At 42.0% G+C, this 21,359-nt stretch overlaps 1 long non-coding RNA gene across 1 annotated transcript in view; it reads left to right on the plus strand.

Annotated features, from left to right (window-relative positions):
- LOC115365861 (uncharacterized) overlaps window positions 1-21,359 on the plus strand; it is a 41,275-nt gene that overhangs the window by 12,581 nt on the left and 7,335 nt on the right. Inside the window, exon 2 of the long non-coding RNA XR_003928792.1 lies at window positions 3,512-3,607. This is a non-coding gene — a long non-coding RNA (uncharacterized LOC115365861). The remainder of the gene's footprint in view (window positions 1-3,511; window positions 3,608-21,359) is intronic.

Raw genomic sequence — 21,359 nt, forward strand, 5'->3', positions numbered from 1 at the left:
CACTGCCAACATTTTATGCATCACAAACATAAAATACAAGCTACCATATAAGATGAATATGAATGCATTTCATGGACATTCTTACTTAAATAAAGGAAAAGGGAAAAAGGTGCACAGTTGCTGTTAAAAGATTTAAAATTCTACCCTTTTTCTAAGATGGGATGTGTAGATGATGCTATTCCTATTACTGTTACGCCAAAAATGACAGTACAAATTCCCGAGCAGAGAAGGGAAGTCAGTGACAGTATTCCTAGTCCATGTAAATCTGTTTTTATTTCTCTCCCTTTCTTTTTCTCTTTTTCGCTCTCTCATACACAGATACACACACTCTAGCTGACCTCTCCTATCTGTTAATTATCATAAACGTGCTCAATGAGAAGGCATAAACACATGAGGTGTGCACACACATGCACACACGCATGCACACACACACACACGCACACACACACACACACACACACACACACACACACACACACGTAAACGTGCACAAACACATTGTTCAGTTAGATACAGACACAGCATTAGCATTCCCTTTCATCCTGAAGTGCTCCTGAGGCATAGCAAGAAGAATAATGTGCAGGAAATAATTCAAAATGAATTATAGTGCACATCATCTTCGTCTTTCGGGCACAGACACACGTGTGTGTGTGTTTCTCCTCATGTGTGTGTGTGTGTGTGTGTGTGTGTGTGTGTGTGTGTGTGTGTGTGTGTATGTGTGTGTGTGTATACATGTATATATATATATGTATACATGTATATATGTATAGCATACTGCAGGAGAACAAGTAAGGGTTACCAGATTCTGTTTTAGGTATTAAACTATTTTTACAATTTTTAGATTGATGTGACATTACATTGCTGGTAATTGGTGGTAATTGTAGTAACTGGTAATTGTGTGTGTGTGTGTGTGTGTGTGTGTGTTCATCTGAAAGTGTTCCTACGGCAGAAGTGTATGCATGCATGTGTGAAAATTATATATATAAATATATGTATATATACTATACTCTATGAGCTGCGTGTCCTTGCATACTCTGGCTGTTGTCCCCTTTTGCAAGCATATACGATATCAGCTGTTCCCTCCACTGCCTCCCCCTTTCTTCTGATGAGTGGTACACCCCGGCGTGCTGCCAGAGAAGTGAGTATAATTAAACGGCTTCGTGTTTGAGCCTGGCGTTGGCTAATGGATTGTTACCAGGAGGAAATGAGACAGGCAGCATGGGGGAGCTGGGTGGCAAAGCAGCCCTCGACTTTGGATAATGAAACACTGTAAGCCACCGGGGTGGAGAGTAGACACACCTCCCGTAAAGGAAATGCTTTTGTTCTATGACTATTTCCTTTTGTCATATACAGTAGGTAGGTACAACTGCTGAGGAGTCACACAATATGAGAAAGCATCGGATTTACTAGTCAAGATTTATTTATCTTTTTGTCCATTTTAACATTTCATCTGATATATGCTAACTTGGTGCGATTCACTTGCCTATGCTATAATAAACATCCTTAAAGGTGTTTGACCTTTGCACAGATCCTTTTCATTTTTGTTTCAATGCTGTGCGAGTATACATTATAAGCATATATAATATGCACATACACAGGCAGTGTGTTTTAGGTTCAGCATGTGCTGTATCACCACACTGCTGTTTTAGAGAAAGCATTGGTTGATTCTTGGCACAGTCGTTGCTGATGTGCCACCCCACCCCCACCCACTACCCCCCACCCATATTGTAGGCCAGAAGCAGAGTAGCTGGATGAAGCGGGGCGGGTGGGTGGAGGAGGGGGGAAGAGGGGCAGGAGAGAGATGGGATGAGACAAGCCACACAAGCTGCAAAGGGAGCGGAGTGAAGGTGGAGGGGGGGAGCGCTGTATAGTTACCCTAAACCCTGCCGTAGGGCTTGAAACACACACACAGAATGGGTTTGCCACACAACCACAAGACACACTCAGACAGTGTAGAACACTGGCATGGGGAGTATGGGAATATGTCAAGTGTAAAGATATCATTATTGTTAACTTTTTATTTTTTATGAGTTCTTGCTTTTCCTGAAATGTAATTGAAATTATAGGTTATATATGGTTATTTTGTATGCTTTTTTTTTCTAGCATCCATGATGTTCAATGTCCTTTTTTGGCTCTTTGTTTCCAATAATATGAACAATCAAAAATAAATAAATAAAATTATGAATTAAATAACTACACTTTTGTGACTGTGTGTTATTGGTTATTGCCACATAGCACCCTAACAGTGTACGAGTGAGTGCAAGTGTGTCTGAGTGCATGTGCGTGTGTGTGTGTGTGTGTGTGTGTGTGTGTGTGTGAGTGTGCATTTGTGTGTGTATATCTATGTGTGTCTTTTGTTTGTTGCAGCTTTTAATGCAACATGGCAACTGTCAGTTTGGTGTTGATGTGTCAAAAGAGCTTTGCTATCACTTAGGAATGTAACAGGAAATATCCTAAGCAGCAGAAACACTACCATAAATATATAAATTACAAGGAAATCCTCTGCCATAATAACACACAATCACTCCATGTCATGAATATAAAATAATATCTAGGAGAGATTTTAGATAAATTAAAAGCAGTCCTGAAGTTAGGAAATTGTTCTTGTAACATGATCAAGTACACATTTGGTCATTGATGCCTGTCCATTTTTGACATTTGACATTTTGATTGGACACACTTGACCCTTACTTCACATGGGGGAGAATGTCAACAGTCGTAACTCTTTAAAAGGTTAAAGGGTTAAAATGGTAGAAAAAAACAAAAAAAAAAAACAAAAACAAAACAAGACAAGGTTTTTTTTCAAGGAATCTCACAATATGTTTCCAGTTCATCAGCATGTTGCTCTTCTATGGAGTCAGAGTTGAGTGGCTGAATTCAACCTTAATATTCTGATTACCTTTGACCTTAAATGGACTTGACCTTTAGCTTTGACCCCTGAACCACTCACCCCTCCCTGAGAGGGGCCAGAGGTCAAAGGTTGTTGGGTTCAGCGACATGGTTGTCAACAGAACATGGCTATACACAAAAAATGTTCTTTATGACTTCACTACAGCAAAGTTTTTGCACATCTTGTAGTATATTTTATTTTAAAATATAGAAGTCAATAATGTTGCTGCACACCTCCAAGGTAACATTTGAGTGAGGCTTTATATTTGCATCTTGAAGTATGAAAAAAACCCATGACCTTCAAATGATCTGCAAATCGTCTGTTCATGTGCTATAAAGGTCTTGGGTTTGACTTGCTATTTGTGGCAAAGTGTAAAGGTTAAGAAGACATTTGCTCAAAGTTATTACCAGCTGGAATTCCTACAAGTTAACTTGGCTATGGTAAATGCTACTTCTGTTTCCCCCCTCCGTCACAGGACTGTGTGTTTACATTTCTTTATCCTTGGTGGAAACATGTTAATTGTGATTTGCCCAAGAACTGTTATTTGACATGTAAAGGTTAGACCTTGCTGCACACCGTTCACACCGTGCCTGTGTGTGTGTATGTCTTCCATTGTTGCAGTGTTGGAGAGATGTAGCTGTGGAAAGCTTCAGCCTGCAGGAAGTGGAGGTCAGTTAGAGATCTCTGGGATTTTGCTGTCCACTGGACCTGCTTAAGGTGAGCTGAGATTAAAATACCAAGGTGTGTGCATGTATGTGTGCATGTGTTGACCCATATAAACATTCAGTATGTCTGTAATCATGCTTGATCTGTCTTTGGCACAGAAACAACCATATTTTTCACACCTAAACCAAATTTATTTTTCCAATTCACAAATTACAATCACACTGAACTATTTGCTGACGATGTGTGAGGCTTTTGAGATTTATTTGAGGAATTAAAACATGATCTAAGGGGGGAAACTTTCTAAAATAGTCTAAAAAAAATCGTCTAAGATAGCCAAATTTCTTTGTTGGCAGGGTTTTGGACTGAGCATTTTTCCCCTCTGTGCCTGTGTGTGAGTGTGTTTCTGTGTGTGTCTGTTTGCCTGCAGCAAAGTTAGCCAGAGTGTGTTGGATAAAGGCAGAGATGTTAGTAGCGGTCCAGAGGACACAGTAAACAGAATAACAGCGGTTTGAGGGGAGCTCAGGCGACGTGACCATGGGCAATATCAAATCCCATGACCCATTCCCTTGCCCTCTGGTTCATACCAAAGACAAGAGGCACAGGGGAAACGGAGGTTACTGCTCACTGTTCATCATCACAACGATGCAACATTCACACATGCAATGCATACACGCACACACACACACACACACACACACACACACACACACCCGCACTCACAGCACTAGCTACAATCAGGAAATGATTGCAAATATTTGCTCTAGCCATTGAAATCCATGCTCAGCCGGTATAATGACCTTATATATGGTGACGATAATTATCTTTCACCATGGCAGTCCTAGTGTTGCTTGCAGAGCATTTTGCTCTATCAATTAGACCTCCTGTTATTGTTAGATCTGACATTTTATGTTATTGAAGACGAGCACATTTTAATGAGTTGAGCTTGTGTTGATGTCAAGGTAGGGCTTATTAGTGATACCCAGTAGAAGTCCATCAATGTTTTGTTAATTTCAACTCTGACCCGATTTTTTTTTTTTTTTTTTTTGCAACCCAGTTGACCACTGGGGAGACCGAAGTGATGTAAAATGTGTGGGATAGTAGATGTCCACACTGTGCACAGTTAGTTGAAATGAAATGCATAAGTCGCTGTCTGCAGAACATATTCAATGTATGAAAACAAATTTCATGCTTATTCTCAAAAAGGTTAGAAACTGTACCACACAATGGCAACCAGGGTAGGGAAAAAACCCATTAAACCCAGTGAAAGTACCCCAGTGACTCTGAATGTCTGAACTGAGTCAAAGGAAAAGCTTATTTCTTATGTGATGCTGTGTGGGGAGCTGACGAGAGGAGGTGGTGTGTCAGCGCCCATGGGCCTCAGTGTGTGGTGGTGTTACCTGTCGTAATTTCTCCCAATACTCGCACGCATTTGGAGGACTGCTCAGAAGGGCCAATTAGAAGGCAGGCCAAGTCACTGGGCAGAAAAGTCAGCGCTCAAGTCTGTACCATCATTTAAACCTCTAGAACCTATAGGCGCTTACAACAGAGAGGTGCAAGAAACTTTACTGTACAGCATCTCTTCCCTTCATTGGTGACACATTCCTGCCACAGTCTCATGAAAACCAATGTTAGAATTCACCTGTTGGTATAGTTATGTCACCACAGTAATACGCAAAACAGAATATGTCTTAACTTCAGTGCTGCTCTATTTTTTTGTTTGTGTGTGTTGTTATTCCAGTATAACTTGGCATCATCCTTAGAATATTTTTTTTGTTTGTTTTTTTGTGGTAGCCCATACCAAGTGTGTCCAAGGTCATTGCTGATATTGTTGCGGGTTGACAACACAAGTTTTGATGTCTGGAAGAAGTGAAAACTACTAGCCCGCTGTGGAAGTGAAGGCTGCTGCCTGAGTCTTCAGAAATGACTCGCTGCGTAGGGCTGTAAAGCACAGAGCTATTTGGAGGCTGATCAGCGTCCTTGAACACTGAACAATTTATTGAACAGTATTAAGAGACAGATTTTTTTGTTCAAGGAAGCCTTTTATTTTCATCCGTTTCAATGGTCAGATGCTTCACTGGCTATCCAAGGTCTCAACCAATCCAGAGGCAGCAATACAGTGTCTCTGCTATACAGACCATCACCTATAGATTGGCCTCATTCCCCAAGCTAAAAGCCAAACCCTCAAAGTGTGTCATTATATCCCTATATCTGACTTTGCATTATTTAGTTAGCTGCAGGAAGGTAGGCCTCACGCGATGCTTTTTAAGAGTCAGAGCATCATCTAACCTCCCCTCAGCCACTGCTTGTGTGCAGACTATGGCAGGGTCAGGGGTTCAAAGCTGAAACAGGAAGCCAAGATAGTTTCCATCTTTACAGATGAAGATATGCCCTGACAATCTCAGGAAATATTCTCCTTAGAAATGGGGACAAAGCCTTTCTTCTTCTGTTTTCTCTTTATGTTAGGTTCTTCCTTTTTTTTTTTTTTTAACTTTTTGTCCCAATTTTAAAAATGCCACGGCCATCTTTCATCTTTGTATGCTGTTGATAATGCAAAATAAATAAATAAATAATTCACACTAAATATAATAACTTTAGTCTTACTACCATTGTAAAATGATTAATATAATAGTGTTAAAGCAAGCTGTTGATACCGTAGTTTGTTACCATTAAAACACTTATTGCCTATCCTGTACTAATAATAATCATCTGTCACACGTGCATATTTGCACTAACGCGGGTTACTACAGCAATGCTATTAGGGTGACAGCGGGACTAAGTATAATATGGCACACGCGTTCATGAATATAGACCCCCAATATTCTCGGCCAGCTCCTGTATCATCAGCGCTAGCCCACAGCAACTAATGAAGTCATCTGCATGTCTCTGCATAATTAAGGAGTGCTATAGTATCTATCAGCGTGTGTGTTTGTGGGTGTGTGCGCATATGTTTCCTGCTTAGATTAAAAAAATAAAAATAAAAAATCACAGAACAAAAGATGCCAGCATACAGGAAGGCTTTGAAATAGGTCGATTCACATACATCAAACTAGGCCTGTTTTGCTCTACGTAGATAGCACTGTAAATAATGTAAACAAGGCATAATTCTTTATCGTCAGGTAATGCAGGAGTGAACAATTACAAATGATGACTATACCCAAGAAAGTAAAGCCATAACAAGGAGGAGAAAAATAGTACATCATTCATGAAAATATAATGAATTATATGAAAGGCACGATTTCTTTAAAATGACTTACTTCCATCTATAATTTTTCCTATTTCCTATTTGTCATGTAATTCCATATTTCATGCTTGGATGCAATCCTTTCCCCCATCCTATATTCTGCAGATGCTCATGCCTCTTAGCGATAGCACAGTATGTCCTCTCCATGGTTGTTCAAAAATTCCACAAAACTGGAACTTATTCATCTTTTTTTTTCTCATTGTGATGCATTGCTTTATTATTGGTGCACCAGGGGAGGCGTGGGATATTTGTTGAAATCGGTAGTTAGCAATTTATAATTAAAACACATAAAACTGCAGCCTTTTTTTTCATTTAATATCCAAGTAGCTGTCAGTGGACTGTATAATAGCGCAGCATAGGAAGGGTTTCTCCTGCATCATCACACAGTCAGAACAAAGGATATGCACATAGTAAAATCATGCAAATGAATGCAAATCGCTGGCAGAAAGGAAGAGCGAGGTGGCAGCAGGGGAGTTTGTAAAAGCAGAGGAGGATGCCAACGACTTGGTGTACAGTCTTGCTGGACAATCTTCCTCTGCTCCATCTGATTTAAGATGTGGCTGATAACTAAAAATATATCAGTTTTGAATCTGACTCCAAATCCCTTCTCATGAAAACAGGAATTTCTCCTGCTTATAGAGATTGGACGGACCTGCGTGTTTACTCAGTGCCTAAACAATATGCATCATCTGCATCATCTGTTCTTCTTTTATTCTGCCGGAAATTTCCCTCTATTTTTTTTTTTAATGATGCAACAAATTGCACAGCGGCCATGAAAGAGCCTATTCTCCAATGTACAGAATTTAAATGAGAGAGCCGTGTTGGAATGGCTGCAAACGGCATCGCTGTACAGTCAATGTCTGTGTTTAGGTGATGCAATATTTTGACCGTAAACCCTTGCTACATCAGAGAAATGCCAAACAGATATTAGAAACACCAAAGCTAATGAAAGTCACACCTCTATTCCTCACCCGCCTAGTAAAAACTTCAACCTTATCAAAAATGTGACATTTTCATGAGTGCGTTCATTAAACCTGTGAGGGGTGGGGGATAAGGCATTGACAACCCAGCCCTCCATTTTCCTCTGGCCCTGGAAAAAAAGACGCAGATGCTCTAATTTATTTTCCTGGATATTCAAATCGGTTCTCACCATGAATATTGGAAACACTAGTGGGGTTACCTATTACTTCAAGTGGATGATGTCATGGATGTATCAGCACGGAAAACACAAGAGATTCATTTTCCGTATACAAATGTTAAAAGACACTTATTCTTATCCTAAATTACAGATCTTCATATCAATAATTTGTTATACATCAGCATTGCGCAGCTTCCAAAGTGTGTGTGTGTGTGTGTGTGTGTGTCCTGTGTAACCTGCAAGAGTGTGTCTAATCAGAAATAGATTCCAAAATTAAACTGAACCCTAATTTGTAGATAAATGTTAGCATTTTGTATCAAAATATGAAAGTGGATTTTTTTTTTTTTTTTTTTTCACGAATGTAACTCATGCAGTGCGGTTGTATTTTAAAAATGTAGGCATTCGTGTATACATGATTGAACAAGCTCACATTTGGAGGTCGTCATGGTCATGCAACAATCAGTGATTTGCGTCAAATTGCATGAACAAAACATATTTAAATAATGCTGCCCTCCTCCAGACACCACAGACACACACACATACACACATATCTGGACTAATACACAGACACAATATGGTAGGGGAAAAAAGGGGGAGGGCACAGACAGACATTCACAATTGTGCATAATGATGTTAACATTCCTGCATGTCTAATGCAGGGGATATTGAGACAGACACTGGCTGGTCCGCTGTCTTGCTGTGTGTGTGTGTGTGTGTGTGTGTGTGTGTGTGTGTGTGTGTGTGTGTGTGTGTTTGTGCGTGTGTGCGTGTGTGTGTGTGCGTGTGTTGTATGTGTATATGTGTATAAGCTGTAGCAGTGCATAATGATGTATTAATTGTGGCCTTCTCTTGCTCATGTTGTTTGGGCGCCTTGCCGAGGTGACTAAGAGGGCTTTGAGGCGATCATTAATCTTATCAAACATATGCAAGATCACACTGCACTGTATTTCCTGCACTCATCCCATTGTAGGTGCACCGTAATGTCTGTAGTGTCAACACCATGCTATTGTTCCAAAGCAATTAATGATTAACATAGCATTGTTGCTTTCCGCAGAGCAGTGGGAAAATGTTCACGATTTATTTTTTGTTTATATATTTGTTTATTTTGCTTGACTTGGCCTTAAATAAAACAATTGTTTTGATCTAAATTATGTCTTTTTCAATAGAGGCATGTGTGTCACTGCCTGTGGTTTCACAGAATAAATGCTAAATGGCAAGTTATGGCATGGCAGCGATCATTTAAAACATCCTTACTGGATAAACTCCATAGTCAAAAGGAGTGGCAAAAGCAAGCACCATCAAGTGACCCTCCAACACGGTTATATTTTTCAACTTCCTCCCAAATGGAAAGATACAAACAGAAGAGGGGATGAAGTGGATATGAAAATAGACAGCCGGCTTCATAAAAGATGGAAACAAAGAGGGACACACAGCATACACTGAGGAGGACAGGCAAAAGATGAAGCTCATTTTTTCGTGGGCACCCAGTGGCGTCTGCATTGCAGATCGCTGAAATCCCCCTCGAATGCGTTCCTGGGCTTAAGGGGGATGGGGTGGGGGGGTGGGTGAATGGGGGATGGGTTTATGCTATCTCTGCTTTGGTACACTTTGTTTTTTTTTTTTTTTTTTTTTTTTTCTCCCCCCACCGAAATATATTTTTTCTGTCTACATCAAATGTCAAGTTAATTTCCTGGGTGCTATGAGGGATGTGTCCTCCCCTTCGGTATGTGTGGCAGGGCGGTGGATTGTGGCAGGGTGCTGTGCATGTGTGCCTGTGTGTGTGTGTGTGTGTGGGGTGCGTGTGTGTGTGTGTGCCTGTGTCTGTATAGGTGAATGGGGAAAGAGAAAGGGGCATGGCAAGGGAAAGAGAGAGACGAGTAGAGGTGGTGAGGGGGCTGAGTACAGTATGCTAGTGTCTATAAATTGGCCTTCTCTGAAGAGCTAGAAAGGTATATTGAGTGTGTGTGTGTGTGTGTGTGTGTGTGTGAGAGAGAGAGAGAGAGAGAGAGAGAGAGAGAGAGAGAGAGAGAGTGTCTTGGTAGCTGTGTGTATGTCAGGATGGGGGATAAAAATACATGAATACGATGAAATCATTAATACATGCTTTTTTCCGTGTACCTGTGCCCATGTGCTTACGTCCCTAATTTGCATTCATGCGTTCGGTCCTTTTGAAGGTTCATCTAAATGCAATCCTAGAGCAAAAAAATGAATACTTAATAATTCAATGTCATCGGAAGATCAGCATAAATCTTTATCGACTCCCACTTACTTCACAACAATACAGTTTAAGTGTTAAGGGAAAATTTCTACCCACTCTCTCATCAGCTGTACTGTTCCTTAGTAACGTACAGCGACGTCTAAAGCTCATTACCAATTGAACTCCGAAAGCAGATTATATTAAGCGTGCATATTAGTCCTCTTGCCATTACTTGCCTTATCACTCGGCAGTAACAGTCTTTGTGTCCTCCTTCGAGACTGCAAATGTTGGCCCATATTTGAGGTTTTTTGTTGATTTTTTTTTTTTTTCTTAAATTTCAGGTCTTCTCAATTTTCATTGAGCAATTACATTACTCTGACACTCCTCGTGTCTACTGCTCTCACAAAACCTAACCTTTTTTTTTTTTTTTTTACCTCTCTACAGTAAAAAAAAAAAGTGCTCTTGCTCTCTATGTGTTGGTCTATTTTTTGTTTTCAGATTTTTAAAAATTGGACTTGTAGTTAGATAATAGATGTATTTAGTGAAATGTATTGTTTTTACATATGGTTTTGAGTGTGTATCCATCTTTCACTGCGTGAATTTGTTTTAGTGACACAGGCACTATTCTTTCTCTAGTGTTTTGTATGCAAGTATGCATGTGAACACACTATACAGATATGAGCCTGTGTATGCATGTCTACCTGAGTGATTGTGTGCATTTTTGTGCGCTACTGTCAAGTGTATGAAGGCAAACTGTATATTTTGTATTGCAAAGTGTAAAATGCCTTAATGCAGAGAAAGGGATTGTGCATTTGTCAGTCGTGCTTACGCTGATGTATGCTTCTGCCCCACAAATGTCACATCCCATAACCCAGAAAAATTACACCAGTCCCACCTAATTACGCATATTCATGATGCTGTTTTGCATAGTGCTGGTAGCGTGGTTCTGTTACGAGCCACGGAGCTGAGGGATGTGGTAGAGTGAAAAGGCTTTCAGGCCACTGATTCAGTACGTCTCTGCCACGAGCGTCAGCTTGATAACACAGCCTCCATGCCAATTTTATTATGATCTGAGACCATTAGAGAAAGACAGATTTCTCTATTTTATTTATTTTTCTTTTCTTTTTTTCTTTCTTTTTTTTTTTTTTTTTTGGCAATTGGTCATATGGCCACGGCCTGCAGCATGCTCAATCCTACTGTGACACTTTAATAAAGAAATTAGTTTTGTCCTAGATTATGAAGGTCATTTTGTAAAAGAACCAGGTTCTATATGCAACTAATTTTCTTTTTTAAATATTATGTCATGTCCCCCCCCCCCCCCCCCCCCCCCCCCCCCCCCCCCCCCCCTCCCCCCCCCTTTTCCCTCTTTTCCCTGTTTCTCTTTTCTCTCTGTGTGTTGTTCTCATATGCTCCCCCTGTGCTAACATGTGATTCTCTTGGTCAGTGGTGATGAACCGTATTTAAATCAGAGCGGGGCCGATTCTAACAATCGGTAACATGGATGAGCATATACGCAGAGAGCGAATCAAAATGGAGTTATGATAACAGGAGAAAGACAGGCAACGATGGGCTGGAGATAGAGATGGAGGGAGAGAAAGAAGACAGAGGAGAGCGAGGGGTTGTAGTGGCTGGCTCAATGGCTTATTGTAGCACTTGCAGAGCAGACTTAATCAGAATTGGCCCAGCTGTAATGAAGGAGAGGGTCTGGGCTGTGCCACTGCTTGGGTAAACAGCGATTGTTCTCAGCACAGGGTTCCCAAACACGGGCAACAATGGCACTATTGTCCCGCCAGCTCTCATTAAGAAGCAAACCAGGGATGAGGGTGAGGAGGAGAAGCGGGGAGGGGAGGTGGGTGAAAAAGGGGCAAGAGGGGAGGGGGGGAGGGGGGAAGAGAGGTGCGAGGGGGAGCAGAAGCGAGTGGGAACCTGACAGGGACAGAGGATGGGGGCAGGAGAGTGAGAGAGAGAGAGAGAGAGAGATAGAGAGATGGGGAAGTAAAGAAGAAGAGAGGGAGGGAATGGTGAAAAGGTGCTTCTCTGATCCTGTTCCTCCCTTTTTGCTGGCATCATCTTTCTTACTCATCCATTGTTTGTTCTTTTCCCTCACCATTTTCCCCTTGTTTCCATCCCCTCCTGTCTCCTCAGCCCTCATCTTGGCATCCCCCTATCGTTACCCTTGTCTTTTCCTCATCCTTTCATCCGCACTCCTTTCCTTCATCATCATCTTATGCTATTTCTTCCATCCCTTCTTTGTCCCTCTACTTCTCCCTATCCTTAGCTTCGCTCGGGCATTCGTGGTAGTGAGGGATGCTTTGCCTGTCATACCACCTTTGCATCAATACCCTCCCATATAGAGAGGGAGGAAGAAAGAGAAAGGAGAGAGCGAGAGAGAGAGAGAGAGAGAGAGAGAAAGTGAGTGAGAAAGAAAAAGAGAGTTGGGCAGGGGATGAGGTAAGCAGGCGAGAGAAATGGGCTAGGAGCAAGACAAAAAGAAAGATCACGCCGTTTTCCTGGCTTAATGAGCATGGGCAAAGGATGATCACAATAGAATACATTATGCTCTTGTTAGTAGAGGCAATCAATTAGCAGAGAGCAAAGCCTTGGCACACCATCCTGCCCGCTTGAGCACTGGCTCATTCACAGCCCGAACGAGCGACCCAAGGAACACTCTCGCCTCGCCATTTTTCCCACCCTCAATGCCCAGCAGCCACAAAAGATTTGATTTCATTCCTCAATGTGAAAGAGGACAGTGTTGAATTTGCATTTCCGCCTCATTCACTCCACATTAGCTGAAATATTAGTCAGGTTCCACTACAGTGAAAGGTCTTAGCTCTATGTAAAATGTGCTTCTGTGTGCGGGTGTGTGTGTGTGTGTGTGTGTGTATACATGCGTATGTGTATGCAGCACATTAGCGGATACATTAACCAAAGTTAATCCCAAAACACCCAAACCCCATTTAGTCCCTATCAGTTATGCCAATGAAAGCGATGTGATGCTGATTGGACTGCCTCAATGGAAAGTGTCCTCTGACACCATGCTATGCCCAGCAAAGCTTGGCTTCCACGAGATGAGAATCAGCGCTGACAATGTCTCTGTGAGTGACAATGACAATTGCATACCAAATTGTCACTCAGGTCCCATCAGCAATTCATACAGGCATTGGGTGAAATTCCTCCATCCTTTTTCCCATGTTTTCTTCCTTTTTGTGTCAGCTAGAGGAATGGCTCCGGATAATGGCAGCAATCTATATTGTGAAAGGAGGCTAGGAGTATTTCCGCCTTAACACAGGCACAAATCACCACTGTCTGGCTGAGGATCTGTGAAGGTGTTGGGTGATGAGCAGAACACACTGCTTTCACTGAGGAACTTTGCTGTGATTCCAGGCAGTGGCTGGAGCTGAAGAAAACAGAAGGGAATGAAGGGGAGGGGGGAGAAGGAGAGAGAGAGAAAGAGAGAGGAGGGAAAATTGTGTTAACAGTCAGGATGTAGGACATTTCTTGCTGAAGAAAGTGCATGCTGGGAGGAAGATGGCCTCGGGTTTGGGCTCAGGGAATCTGTTGTTGCAGTTTGCCATGGCACTTACGCTATATGGCCATCTGGAGATCAGTGTGTGTGTGTGTGTGTGTGTGTGTGTGTGTGTGGGTGGGTGCTTGTGCATGTGCATGTGCATGTGTGTGTGTCCTAACAAGTTATTGCTACAACGCTTGCATGCAAAGCCCTAAGTTAGATTTGGAAAGTGGTGCGCAAACTGGCAGGTGTTGGCAGGTGATTAAAAAATGACATATTTAATCACATTTCCTGCGCATTTCCCGAGAATCAATAAGAAAATAAATTCATTTATCAAATACTGACTGTGCTATTAGCCATGCTGACAGAAATCGAAACTGTACAAGCTAGCCTGCCTTGCAATCTTGTAAAATAATTAATGAATGTCTTGTTTGGCTAGTAAACAGTGGTCAATGTATGATTTTAGTCACATTATTGGGTCAAATTCACATCACAGCACATTTTATAACAACAAACCTACATATTTTGTAACCTCATTTAGTTTGTTTAGCTAAATAAGTAAACTAGAGAAATAATTTTAAGTTTTGCCTCCTATCAAACAAGGGCATTACAGTTATTACTTCTGCAATGCTTTTAGTCAGCTAGCTCTCCTTACCCAATTACTAAATTTGATTAAAGCTACAGGACCATGATATTTATTGGATATGTGCAGCACATGCTGTGCTGTGTGTATAGTCCATCAAATACACTATTGCAAAACAAACAAAATAATAAACACCTCTCATATCATAATATGCAGTACCTCTTCATCTGCGCTGAGTGTCTTTTTTTGTGTGTTACCTGTTCTGAACTGCATCAGTTGCACCTAAGACTTTTGTCTGTGTTTAAAGTACTGAGTACATAATGAGCTTTACCAGGAATTACAACAGGGAGATGAAATCAGCACACACTCACAGACCCCTAATCTACACTGTAATCCACTGTAATTCATTACATCATGTACTTCTGCTCCTCAATCTGATATCTGTTGGGATCTAAGCTGGCATGGCTAACACCATGATACCAGTTAACACTGACTAATTGAGTTACCTGTTCGTTTACTGTTTTTGCCTATGTGTGGCTGTCTGTGTGAGTGTGTGTGTGTGTGTGTGTGTGTGTGTGTGTGTGTGTGTGTGTGTGCATACCTTTATTTATATTTGTACTTTTCCCAGTTAACTGCAATTGTATTGCACTGTGTCTGCCTATACAAAGCAAACACGCTGACTTCATTGTAGATAAAATTTGTGGTCTGGACTATTTCAGGAAGCATGCGTGTATAAGAGCCCCTCAGTTGATGAATGGATGAATGGTAAATTTGCGGTGTGAATGTAGCCTGCATGCTTTTTGTTGTTGAGGAATTGTAAAATGAGTTTGTCTCCTTTAACACTGATTACATATATAGACACATTTTTCTTGTCTTCAAAGTGCCTCAGAATGGTGCAGGGATGCATTTTGTTCTTTCAAAGAGAGAAAATGACACATTTTCCACAATAGCTAAGTGTATATGTATGTTTGTGCATTTGTATCTGTGGGAATATGCAAGTCCAACTGCATAAATGCTTATATTGTGTTCAGTGTTTTTAGGTTGCAGAGGGTATAGTTTTTCTCTTTCCACTTTGAAAGTTGAAATGTTCAATGTCTAATGGCTGAGGATCAGGAATGGTAACAGGGCTGTGAGAGGTAGGGGTGCACACAGTGCTGGAGCTGTTTGAGTGATGCATCTGACTTTATGGCTAGGGTTGGAAGAACAACACATTGACTGATGTTACAGAAAAGAACTTTGACTTTGTCAGGTCAATTAATATGCTATGTGGAAATCAGTCAACAATAAAAAAATGTCCCATAGCTGTTAGAGGATAAAACAAAATGTTTCATTTTTTAACCTCAGTGTGAAGAGGTTGACTTTGTCACCTTTTGAAGCCATTTGTCACTTTTTGAAACCATTTACAAGCCATTTAGAAAGCATCAGAGGGAAAAATGATATAGTCTGTGTTTAAATCCTGCTGTACTTAATTATATTGTTGCGTTCATGTGCAGCTACTTTTTTCCTTTTTTGAACTGGCCATGGTTTCCTTAAGTCATCTCAGCTGTAAGCTGTTTTGTTTTTTGATGTATTTTTCCTATGTATGATTTTTAAGTATGCCTACCTTCTGTGCCTCATTTTGCTTTGGGTTTTGGGTTGAGGTAAATCACCTACCCCTCTCCTCTTCACCAGTTTCTCCTTGATCATCTCCTCTGGTCACACACTGCTGGCTCTCTACATACAGGTAGTCATGCTGCTGACATTTGTGTCCAAGCAGGGCCTGGTGACATGGCCTTTACCGCTCCCTGCTGGGTGCCCCTTTGCTATCCCAACCCCCCCACTGCCATTCTTAACCCACCAAGTCCTCCACATCGGCTTGTGCACGAGCATGGGTGTCTGTGTGCATGTGTGTTGTGTATTTGTGTGCTTCAGAACCATCCCGTGTGTGTGTACAGTATCTGTGTGTTTAAGCCGTGTCCAGATCAGCCATGTTCATGCTTGCCTGTAGCCTGTGTGCACAGTAGGGGACACGGTATGGAGCAAGCCTCTCTCGCTGCTGGACACAGAGTGAACAAATACAGTCACTGCAGTCTGGGAGTCAGTGGGGCACGCAAACATGTGACAGCAGCTAGCTAGCTCTGATGTGATAGGATAACACACACTAGTAGTCTATCTCAATAAGGATTTTAGCTTGAAATTCTCTCTTTAAAATGTTTTTATTATTATTATTATTATTATTATTATTATTATTTCTGTACCTATACAATTGCTACATATTTTAATTTTGCCAGTTGAGTGTGGTAATACTTGTCCTTCTTATAAAGATTCATCTTCTAAGTAAAACAGCACTATCTGATAACAAATATAATATCCTGGCTTGTTTTTAGATGTTGAATTAGTGCAGCTGCATGCAAACAAGAAAAAAAAAAACATCAATCTTTCAGAGGATGTTTTACACATAATTTTAAAAAAAAATTGATTTTGTGTGAAGTTGTGAGACCAATTTTATGGACATATACTCTCTCACTCATTCACATTATGCAATGTATTGATTGAATTAGTAGATGCTTCACCTTGGCATTATTTTGAATCTGACTGTCTGCAGTACAGCAATGTGGTAGAGCTATTATGTGCTGAGATAAAGTGCAAAGACTCCACATACTCATTTTTCTTCTCAAATACACACACTCGCAAACATGCTCACTGTCCCTGCAGCCATGGGAATGGAGAATGCTGAGGTTCAAGGTCATTTCAAGTATTCAGCTGCCTGGGGCTCTTCATTGTCAGTGCACCACATCCTTAGCTCACACATTCACTCCTAATGCACACACACACACACATGCACACACATACACAGACACATATAGTAGGTAGGCGTATTCACACCGCATTCTACACAGCACATCTCACTCTCTAACACTCATCCGAGACAGCAAAGTGTCTGTCAGGTGAGAACATGACACTTTGCAAGCCCACACACATACACAAACAATCACAGGTGTGAGTCTTCGATGGAGGCACAATTATCCACTGGAGGCCCATATGGACACACAAGCAAATAAAATACAAAATCCATGGCTATTGGATGGCTATTATTTTGTTTTTTTATTTGTTTGTTTGTTTGCTTTTTTCATTTTGGTTGTCATTCAGCTGTGCTGTAGGGTTTTGACAGTGTTCTGATTCGTCATCCTCAACAGTCCACAAATTGCACGTATGGTCTAAATTTTGATTGACAGTTATTTGGTGCCAACTGTATATTTATTTTTGGTTTCCATTCATTTGTCCTTTGGGTATTAACCTCTACTGTACAAGATGGTAACTGTGGAAATTCTGCAGATAAAGAAACAGAGTAAAAGTGGGTGAGAGATAGAGATAGAGAGAGAGAGAGAGAGAGAGAGAGAGAGAGCAACAGTGGGTGTGATTAGCTCCTTTGTTGGAGGTCTGTTGAGCTTCATTGGCTCCAGAGAATAGGTTCCTAATGAACCCAGCCAAGCTTGGACCAAACTTTGTGCTGAAGACAAACTAAGTTATGGTGGTCTGGCGGAGCGCTGGGGGCGAGCCCACTGATATACAACGCCTGGACATATGGTACCCCCATCAGGGCCTCTCCCAGCCACTTTCTCATGTCCTTGCTTCTTGTCTGTGTGTGTGTGTATGTGTGTGTGTGTGTGTGGGTGTGTGTGTCTGTGTGTGTCTGTGCATGTCCAAGGGGATGCACACTGGAGGAATATTTATTGTGTGAGTTTATATATTTGCTTGATAAATATCACACTGAAAGAGAGAGAAACAAAGCAGAGACTCACAAAATAAATGGAGGGAGCAAGGAGGGGGAGAGAGAGAGAGAGCCCGGTTGATGCTTACTGAAAGCGACAGAGGAGAGAGGGCTAGAGGCTTTGTCTTTCCAGCTGACCCCAATACAGAATCCTTTCTGACACGTCCGACAAGACATGCAGTAACTGAGTAAATCAGACCGCTGCCACTACATCATAACACAAACACACAGTGGAGATCCACATGGTATTATCATGATAGACTGATAAAGCATCAGGATGGCTGTAAAGGAAAGAAAGCTGACGGCCTTATAAGGAGTAGCTCAAGCATGCATGAGTGTGTGCACACATACAGGCAGGCGCATGCCTATATTTCAAGATTTTTGGAAACCGGACAAGTTTCTAATTAGGTGACAAATGCAGGATCACTAGGTAGGAACACTGTGTGTGTGCATGTGGCCATGCATGTGTGCCAGTATGACAGTGTGTAAGGAGGAGGTGCTCCCGAGTGCAGTTTGAGGCTAATTGTTTGGGTCAGGGTGGGAGCGTGGGGACGGATGGCTTCCGTGTCCCACCAACAAGGCTCTCGGTAACTGAGCCGGCGAGGGGGAGAATGGGCCCACTACAGGGCCACACAGCAGGCTCAAACAACACCTATTCTACTGGCCAAACTGTCAGCCAGAACAACTTCATTGTGCGCAAAATTGGAGTTGAAAGCAAGGCAGAGACTTGGGAGGGGGGGTGGCAGTGGGAAGGTAGGGAGAAAGAAGAGCAGGATGCCGAGAGTGGGAGAGAGGGGGTCTGTGGGAAACTGGGTGACTGGAAAAGGGGGTGTCCCAGAGAAAGCGGGGCGCAGGCTTGGGGATGAATAGGGTCAGGCAGTGTGAGTTCATTTCAGGGGGAGAATTCCCATAGATCCTACACGAGGGGCGGACGGCCAGGAGCAAGGCAGTGGATGGAATGGAAATTTATTAAAATGCATTCTGGGAAGAGGGCAAGAACTGTAGCCGATTTGTATTCTAGTGTCTGTATTGTCATCACATTCCCCCATACTATTCACCCATGATAAGCACAGTTTTGAGACAATAGTGACATAACAGCTGATGGTACTATGTGTTTTACTAGCATGGGTCTACTGTACATTCAGTCAAAAGTTTCTAAAACCAGTAGTTTCTTTTGTGGACCTGAATAACAAAATACTGCTTCTCTTTAAATATTCTTTTATTTTATTTTATTCTTTTTCCTTTTTTTTCTTTCCTTTTTTCCGCTCTCATTATCTCATGCCTGTATTGGATTTTGTATTTGAAATACTTTGCAAAAACTGTCTACATAATAAATAACTATGCCACACACACAGACTACCACCTGCACTAGTGACTTCCCTGAAGGATTTCCCTGGCTTGGACCCCAGGAGGGAGCCCAGCCACAGGCTTTGAACTTTAATTTCTATATAGTACAACGTAAAGCCCTTTAGAGACTGACACTAAACCAGCCCACATCGGTCGACACTGATTCACATCACCATTCTCCTCTTTGTCTCTCCTCTCTTCTCTTGCCGGCTATTTCAAATTCATCTTTCTGCCCCTAATAACTACGGCAAAAGGGTGAAGAAGTTTACTTAGTCACACTGAGTTTAGGGAGATGAGGAAAGTCTGTGTTTCGGTGTGTGTGTGGGCGAAGGTGTGTGTGCGCTCACGCGTGTCAGTGTGGTTTACTTCTGTAAGAGTATGTGTGCGTATGTGTGTGTGTGTGTGTGTGTGTGTGTGTGTGTGTGTGTGTGTGTGAATGCACACATGGACACACACACACACACACACAGCCCTGTTTGATCCAGAGCTAGCCCTGCAGCTCTCAGAGACTCAACAAAAGGCCTCCTCTATCCATTGTATGAGCTGTGTGTTTCCCAGGAGAGCCTGGGCTCAGAGAGAGAAGGGCCCCGGATCGCTTTCTCCTGACATGGATGTTTATTCGCTCTGTGGTCCAGCAGAACACCTGCTCAAAAGGACTGGCCTTACCATTTTGACGTGTATGACACACACTTTTGGAATAGCGAAGCGGGTGTAAAAAGTATGAGAGGGAGAGAAAACGGGGAGAGAGAGAGAGAGAGAGAGTGTGTGTGTGTTTGACATAAACAGACAGACAAGACAGACAGATAGAGAATAGGTCCTGTCTGCCAAGGTGTTCTTAGTGCACTCATATGGAGAAGAATATTCAGGGCGTTTTCCGCCATTTTGTTTGCTCCTTGTCTTTACACTAGTCAGCTTCCTTGTCAACCTTGTTCATGAATGTAGATCCACCCAGTGGGTGGGAAGAGATTTCCTCCCGATCTTGACAAGCTCTCCCATCCCTGACTGCATGCTAATTTCTCCAGAACTACTGAACCAGTGCAAAACAAATACAAATTGCCAGGGCTGCTCTTCATTGCTTGCGAAGCCGGGTTTGAGAAGGTTAGGAGATAGTAGCTGTCTTTGTGGGTCTGTGATTAATCAGATTGTCCGGTGTGGACAAAGAAGCTTACAGGGTTTTGTTGTCGGCTATATGGTGAATGTCAGTAGGAAATCATGGACCACAATCTCTGTCAAAGTGTCTGTGTGTCTCGAACGCTGACATAATGAAGTGAGGTCTAAAAAACTACTTATTCATTCGCCAGTCAATTACGAGTCTATCCAGTGTTTAATGTCATCATTTTCACTTTGTGCTCAGTGGGAGAATAATTGTCGGTGACAGTTTAAGCCACAAAGTTGTCATGTCGCTCATGCTCTGCCAGTGTTTGCAGGTTTCAAAGATGTTGGAGTATTTCACTTTATAGACAAGGATTTGTCCTCAGTTGCTCTGTACTCACCAGTTGTCTTTTTCTGAGACTTTTGAGAGCTATCTATCAGAGTACTTCAGTTTCTTAGGCGATATCTAAAGGTTTCCTTGAGACTGAGAGTGCCTGCGGGGTTGACCATAGATCTCAGTAGAGCTGTAGAAGCCGACAGTTGAAAACAAACATGGTACGCTGATACCATCTAATCTGTTGAATACCATTATCGTCTAAGATATCACTACACTCCTCACCCCCACCTACCCACCCACCCTTACTCTCTGCCTCTCAACCCTTGAGTCAGTAATACGGATAGAAGAGAGGGTGAGGGTGAGGGTGGGGTTTGGGGAGGTGGACTTGAGGTAAAAGCTTGTGTGTTGAGGCAGGGAGTGAATGTAAGCCATTGTTATGCTGAAACTGGACACTGCAGCAGGTTGTTTGATCCTCTTTTGGGCCTGAAAAGCCTTTTTAAAAAAAAAAAAAAAAAAAAAAAAAAAAAAAAACTTAAACCACTGCATCAGCTGAGAGGGTCAGACAGCAGTCTATTTGCAGAGTCTTCTGGCGGCCTGTCATCTGCTTCT

This window comes from Myripristis murdjan, chromosome 9 (assembly GCF_902150065.1).
Source record: "Myripristis murdjan chromosome 9, fMyrMur1.1, whole genome shotgun sequence".
Taxonomy (NCBI): domain Eukaryota; kingdom Metazoa; phylum Chordata; class Actinopteri; order Holocentriformes; family Holocentridae; genus Myripristis; species Myripristis murdjan.